Below are 7,435 nucleotides of genomic sequence, written 5' to 3' on the forward strand. Positions count from 1 at the left end.
ACCAATTTCATAAGAGCATCAACTTTTTCACTCACAACCAAATTAATGTTCTTACTAGTAGGTGCTCTTTCGGTATGCCATTGTGAATAATTTGCCATAATATTGTCTAGCAATTTAATAGCTTCACCCAAAGTAATTTCCATAAAAGTACCACCCGTGGCGAAATCTAAAAGATTTCTAGAAATAAAATTCAATCCCGCATAAATTTTTTGTATGATCATCCAAAGATTTAAACCATGAGTAGGACAATTTCTTAGCATTAATTTCATTCTTTCCCAAGATTGTGCAACATGTTCATGCCCAAGTTGCTTAAAATTCATGATTTGTGTCCTAAGGGAAATAATTTTCGCGGGCGTAAAATACTTAGTAATAAAAGCATCTTTGCACTTATCCAAAGATTGATACTATTGCGAGGCAAAGAAGAAAACCAATTTTTCGCACGATCTCGCAAAGAAAACGAGAATAATTTCAACTTCACAATATCATTGTCCACATCCTTTTTCTTTTGCATATCACATAATTCTATGAATGTGTTTATATGGGACGCGACATCCTCATTAGGAGTACCGAAAAAATGATCTTTCATAACAAGATTCAACAAAGCGACATTAATATAACAAGATTCCGCACTAGTGGCGGGAGGAGCAACCGGAGTGCTAATAAAATCATTATTATTGATATTGGAAAAATCACACAACTTGGTGTTTTCTTGAGTCATCGTGACTACGCAAACAAGATTGCACACAAAAACAGATCTGACGAGAAAATGACAAACGAAAAAGAGGGCGAATAAAACGACAATTTTTTTGAAGTGGGGGAGATGAAAACGGGAGGTAAATGGCAAATAATGTAAATTGCAAGGAGATGAGATTTGTGATTAGGAACCTGATTGATGTTGATGATGTCTCCCCAGCAACGCGCCAGAAATCGGTGAGTTTTCGGGAGACAACCTTGACTTGATCCTCCCCGGCAACAGCGAAAAAAATCCTTTCTTGATGGCTCGTGTCCGCGTTAGTTTTTCCACGAAGAGGAAGGGATGATGCAGCACAGCTACAGTGGGTATTTCCCTCAGTGATGAAACCAAGGTTATCAAACTAGTAGGAGAACCAAGCAACACTATGTAAACGGTACCTGCACACAAAGAATAAATACCCGCAACCCGACGCGTAAGAGGGGTTGTCAATCCCTCCCGTGTAAAAAGATAGATTGATTTGTATGATTTTGGATAAATAGATCTCTCAATAAAACAAAATAGAATAAATAAATAAAAAGTGCAGCAAAGTATTTTGGGCTTTTAGAATTATAGATCTGAAAACAAAAGCAAATAAAAATAGATCTCGAAGCAAATATGATAAAGAATAGACTCGGGGGCCGTAGATTTCACTAGTGGCTTCTCTCGAGAAAATAGCATACGGCGGGAAAACAAATTACTGTTGGGCAATTGATAGAACTTCAAATAATTATGACGATATCCAGGCAATGATCAATATGTAGGCATCACATCCAAGATTAGTAGACCGACTCCTGCCTGCATCTACTACCATTACTCCACACATCGACCGCTATCTAGCATGCATCTAGTGTATTAAGTTCATTGAGAAATGGAATAAGAACGATGACATGATGTAGACAAGATCTATTCATGTAGGAATAGACCCCATCTTGTTATCCTTAATGGCAACAATCAATAGGTGTCGTGTTGCCCCTTCTGTCACTGGGAAAGAACACCGCAAGATCGAACACATCACAAAGCACCTCTTCCTATGGCAAGAAAATTGATCTAGTTGGCCTAACTAAACCAAAGATTCGAAGAAGAAATATGAGGCTATAAGTAATCATGCATATAAGTGATCAAAACTCAAATAACTTTCATGGATAAAATAGATCTGATCATAAACTCAAAGTTCATCGGATCCTAACAAACACACCGCAAAAAGAGTTACATCAAATAGATCTCCAAGAGACCATTGTATTGAGAATCAAAAGAGAGAGAGGCGCCATCTAGCTACTAACTACAGACCCGTAGGTCTACAATGAACTACTCACGCATCATCGGAGAGGCGCCAATGAGGATGATGAACCCCTTGATGATGGTGTCTAGATTGGATCTCGTGGTTCTAGAATTTGCGGCAGCTGGAATTGTGTTTCGTCGAGTCCCCTAGGGTTTCTAGAATATTTGGGAATTTATAGGGCGAAGAGGCGGTGCGGGAGGCCACTGAGGTGGGCACAACCCACCAGGGCGCACCTGGGCCCCCAGGCACGCCCAGGTGGGTTGTGCCCCCTCGGGGCACCTCTCTGGTACTTCTTTGGCCCATCTTATGTCTTCTGGTCCAGAAAAAATCTCCAAAAAGTTTCGCTGCGTTTGGACTCCGTTTGGTATTGATTTTCTGCGAAGCAAAAAACAACAACTGGCACTGGGCACTATGTCAATAGGTTAGTCCCAAAAAATGATATAAAGTTGCTATAAAATGATTATAAACATCCAAGAATGATAATATAACAGCATGGAACAATAAAAAATTATAGATACGTTGGGGACGTATCAAGCGCACAAAATGATAAGAGTGAAATAACATGCACGCATCACCAAATACATAAATGAATGATCATACACAAATAATCATAGAGGTAGGCATAGATCACACATTAAGCATAGTATGATCAATCACACAACCACACAAAGTATCTCACGAGCATAAAACAATAAGTAGCACAAACCAAACGAACGAAGTAGCAAGGCAATAAAAATCAACAAGCAAATGAACGAGACACACACACTCTCTCTCGAAGCCTATGATCTATACATTTTCTCCCCCTTTGGCAACAAGTTACCCAAAAGCTTGAAAAAGTATAGTGCTATGCGACACTCTAGGCACGATCTGCGGGAGCTCCCGAAGGGGTCTTATGGCTTGTTGCTCCGGTGTGCGTAGATGGCATTGAGAGAACTACTTTTGCAAATGCCTCGGCTGATGTCTGTTGAGCTGGTGGTGTTGACACTAGTGGTGGCACTGTGGTAGTGGCGGCAGGTGCAAAGTGTGTAGTCCTGGTGTCTCAATCTGGCATAGCTGATGACCTTTGTGCCCTAGGCACTATCTGGAATCTGTCAGTGGTTGGTCCGTCATCTCCACTCTCAGCATCATCTCTCAGCTTCTCCACAATAGATTGGATCTCTGTGACCTTGACATCAAGATTATACATTTTGTCCTCAACTATCCGCTCTAGGCTCTCCTGATTCTTGGTTAAGTTGGCCAGACTTCGCTCAATCCTCAGAGTTGCTTCTAGCATATATGTCAGTTGGCCTTGCTTTGACTTGAGATTCACTATTGATGCATTTGGTGCACTAGTTGCCTTTGCTTTCTCAGCCTTCTCTTGAGCCACGACAGAAGTTGGATGTGAAGGATCCATCACCACTTCATTGTCTTCAAATTCTGGCTAAAGAGGAAGGTGCTCTCTGTCAAGCAGATATGTGCCTGTACCAACCTTGGAGTTGATAAGCATCTGGATGTGTGGTGCATATCCACATGACCTCTTCTGATCAGCAGCAGTCCTTTTGATTGTCTCTACAATCGGGCTCATGACTTTGAACTTCTGTGGTATATCAAACAAATGTAGCAAGTTGATGGAGTGGCCACGGATCATCCTCTCATCTCCAGACTTAGGCAACAAGGTGTGCCTCAAGATATAGTTTGTAGTGGCCAAACCAACAAGCAGAAAGTAAATGGAGCCAAACTTGTGTGTTTCCAATGCTTTATCAGGAATGGTCTTGTACACGTGTGCCATTATGTTGTGATCCACCCTAGGCTTTCCATATACATCAATATCATTTCCTCCTTCTCCTGGGGCATATATGAGAGCAGCCCACTCAGAGATTGATGACTGGTATGTAGTGCCCTCAGTCATCCATACAATCTTTCCATTTGGATAGAAGTGTGCAGTGGAGTAAAATTGCATTACCATATCATCATTCCACTTTGTGAGCTTTTGTCCCACAAAAGCATCAATACCTGTCAACCTGAAGCTCTCATGAACATGGGGGAAGTAGTCTTCATTGGCATCTATGTACTTCCAATCCATCCATTTCATGTTGCTTATGATGGGCTTCTTGTCGAGCAAAATTGTCTCATAAAAATCTTGTTGTTCTTTGGTATGGAAACAGTAATCAATAATTGGTCTTCTCCTTGTAGAATAGGGATCAATTTTCCTCCATGCTCTTAATCCACTATCCTTCCTGAGCTTCATGTTTTCAGCCATTGGATGTCCATCATCATGGTCTGGAATCTTTGGCTTCAGTTTTCTGAGCACTTGTGGCTCTTCATCCTCTTGAACTTCTGGCACTAGGGCCTTGTTCTTTTCAGCAGCAGGGATATTTCTTGTGGATCTCTTGGGAGCAGTAGCCTTAGGTGAAGGAGCTGGAGCTTTGGGCTTGGGCTTGGAGGGTGCACCTGCAGATTTCATGGCATCTGTCATTGACTTCTGAGACTTGGCAGGGGGTGCAACTGATTCTTCTTCCTCCTCTTCCTCTTCCCTCATGGAAGGCTTGCCAAGCACTTTTGCAATTGTTGTTCTAGCTCTCTTCTTCTTTCCTCCAGCATCCTCATCATCAGACTGTTCAAGTGTGAACTTCATTGTTTCTTGAGTAGATTTTCTGGCCTTAGACATTGGAACTCTCTTTGTAGGGGCCTTCTTTTGGAGACCTGGCTTTGTAGCAGCAGAAGTGTCGTACTCTTTCTTTAGCACTTTCTTATTTGAGGTGACCTCTTCTTCAACAACAAAATCTTCATCCTCACTGTCTGAGGTTCTCTTCTTCCTTTGTCTAGTGGCAGCTTTGGGCAGATTGCTTGGAGTACTTCTGTTGCCCTTATCATAGCTTCCACTTGGGCTTGTGCCCTCACTGAGATTAACCTCTTCCTCTAACCTGTTCTGGCTATCACTTGCTTCAGACATCTTGTAGACAGACCCTGTGAATAGACAGGTATGGGCGGAGTGGATGAGCATCACAAAAAGCAGCTTGTTTTTTCAAAATTTTGAATCAAAACTTTAGTTTTAGGTTTCTGTAGAAAGCATTTGGGAGCTACCGATATGAAAATCTTGGTGACACCGAAGCATTAACAGAGTTTAAACACACAACACTGGTCAAACCGAGTTGCTGTTCGGTGACTTCGAGATGATAGGGTTTCACTGAGGTTTTTCTTTCGGTCTCATCGATCAGTAGACTTCGGTGGCACTGAGTTGTACTTAATGCAATGGCCACGGCCAATCGATGGGACCGAAAACTTCATTTCGGTCGGTCCAGATGAGCTCGGCGGAAACCTAACCCTAAATTTTTTCATCGAATCTAATCTAAGGAAGTTTCTGTGTGGATATGAAGTTTTCATTCGTGGCAAGAAGCTAGGAAAAATCTTTGTGCATTGAATCGGAAAGGGGAATGGCACAAAGAGGTCAAACCGTACCCTAACTTGGTGACGATTCGCTACGGCAACAATGGCGGTGAAGATTTCCGTTGATGGCGACAGAGACCTGCTGCAGAGTCGCACAGGTGGAGGCGGCGATGAACCGGAGACCAAGGGGGCGGTATCACTGGGCCGCGAGTACGAGTGGTTTGAAGAAATTTTCAACCGTACGGGTTCGCAGGATATATACCCAGTTGTTGTCGGTGCCACCGAATGGAATGGTTTGGTGGCGCCAAGATGCAAAACTGCATGCAGTTAGTGCAACTCGATGGGGCTGAGTCATTCTAATCGGTATCACTGAGATGAAAAACTAGATCAGTCTGGTGATTTCGATGGGACTGAGTAGGAGTGAGTTGTCTTGACCGAAATACACAAGAAGGTTTTGGAAGGCAGCCCTTGACGGACCGGTGACTCTGAGTGCTCCTCACCCGGAGGGTCCGAAAAAGACTTGTTCAATTTTTGTGATGTAGCATGAATAGAGTTTGAGATGAGAAAAGCATAGATAGCTAGAGAAGGTTCTTAGGCATTCCCGTCCATCCATCTGGCCAATAAAAACCAAGACAATCAATAACAACAAATGGATGTCCTCGAATGGAGAAATAATGCAACCAACATGCTCACACAATAAGATAGCAAATGAAATATGTGTCAAATCATGCACAAATAATTCTAGCATCTATCAAGCAATTAGTGATGACTAGGTCATCTATATATGAGTATATTGACTGAGGAGTCAAATGAGAACATTTGAGCGTAGGTCATACTCATCGTTTAAGCACAAGTGGGGTTATCACTTTTAGTTAAAGCATTGATGTGTTCACACCACTAGAGTTGCTTTAGCTCAACTTTTAGAGAAAATCTCCCCCTAGATGTGATATCCCCCCTAGGAGGGATGAACTAACCTTGGGTTTTGTCGATGATGACTTCATGTAGATAGTGAAGACGTGGGCTCAATGTTGATGTAGATCTTTTGGAGCAATCCATTGGAGTGTTGCACTTTTAATACCTACATGGGTTAGTCCCACAAGGAACATACAAGGATATCCATAGACATAGAGTGAATTTCACATATGATGATGTCCATGAAAGCATTAGGTTACCTTGTCCCTTGTCTTACCAACAAGAGGGTTTGTGACTCCATGAACTAGTGCAAGATATGAAAGTTGACTGCACAAGTCCTCACCAAAATGAATATGAGTGAAGTACGTTGGAGGAGTCACCCTCAAGAACGCTCTTGTTCTTCTTATTTGGGATCCACATCAACTTGATGGGAATCCTTGGATTTGTAGTTGAACTTGATGATGTAGAGCTTGATGTAGTCTTGGGAACCCACTTGTGGCCTTAGGAGCTTCTTCAAATGAGTCAATCTCTTCTTGAAGCTTGTCCTTGCCTTTTAGCTTATGGTCTTGTGGTGGAATGTCATCTTGAGCTTGTGTTCCCTTGAAAGAAGTGGCGTCATACTTCTCTTGTTGAGGAACAAACTTCATCTTGGGGTATTGATCTTCTTCCCACTCAACTCCATTGGCATTGAACTTTCATTCAAAACCAACACCTTGATTCTTCCGGTGCCTTCCTTGCTTGCATACAATTCTCTCAAATTGCTTATTCCCGGCAAGGCTCTTATAAACACTTTTCTCTATAATTCCCTTCAATAAGCTATTTTCTTGCTCAAGTGTAACTTGGCTAAGAGAATCATTAGTGGAGTCAAGAGAACTACTAGAAGTAACAATATTAGATTTAACATGGTTATTGTTACTACTAGAGGAAGAATCTTTCTTCTTCTTGTTGCTAGATTTTAATTGTGGCATATAAGTAGACAAGAGGAGACGTTTGGCAAGATAAGAAGAGCTCTTCTTTCGAACATCATCATTGATAGCTTTTATAAACTCATGCTCTTCCTCTAAATTTAGCTTCTCGAAGCGTAGCTTCTCATGAGTCCTTAGGAGCTCTCTATGATCCTCTAGAGTTGTTTCATGAGCTAACTT

The sequence above is a fragment of the Aegilops tauschii genome, chromosome 1 (assembly GCF_002575655.3).
Source record: "Aegilops tauschii subsp. strangulata cultivar AL8/78 chromosome 1, Aet v6.0, whole genome shotgun sequence".
In the NCBI taxonomy this organism is placed as follows: domain Eukaryota; kingdom Viridiplantae; phylum Streptophyta; class Magnoliopsida; order Poales; family Poaceae; genus Aegilops; species Aegilops tauschii.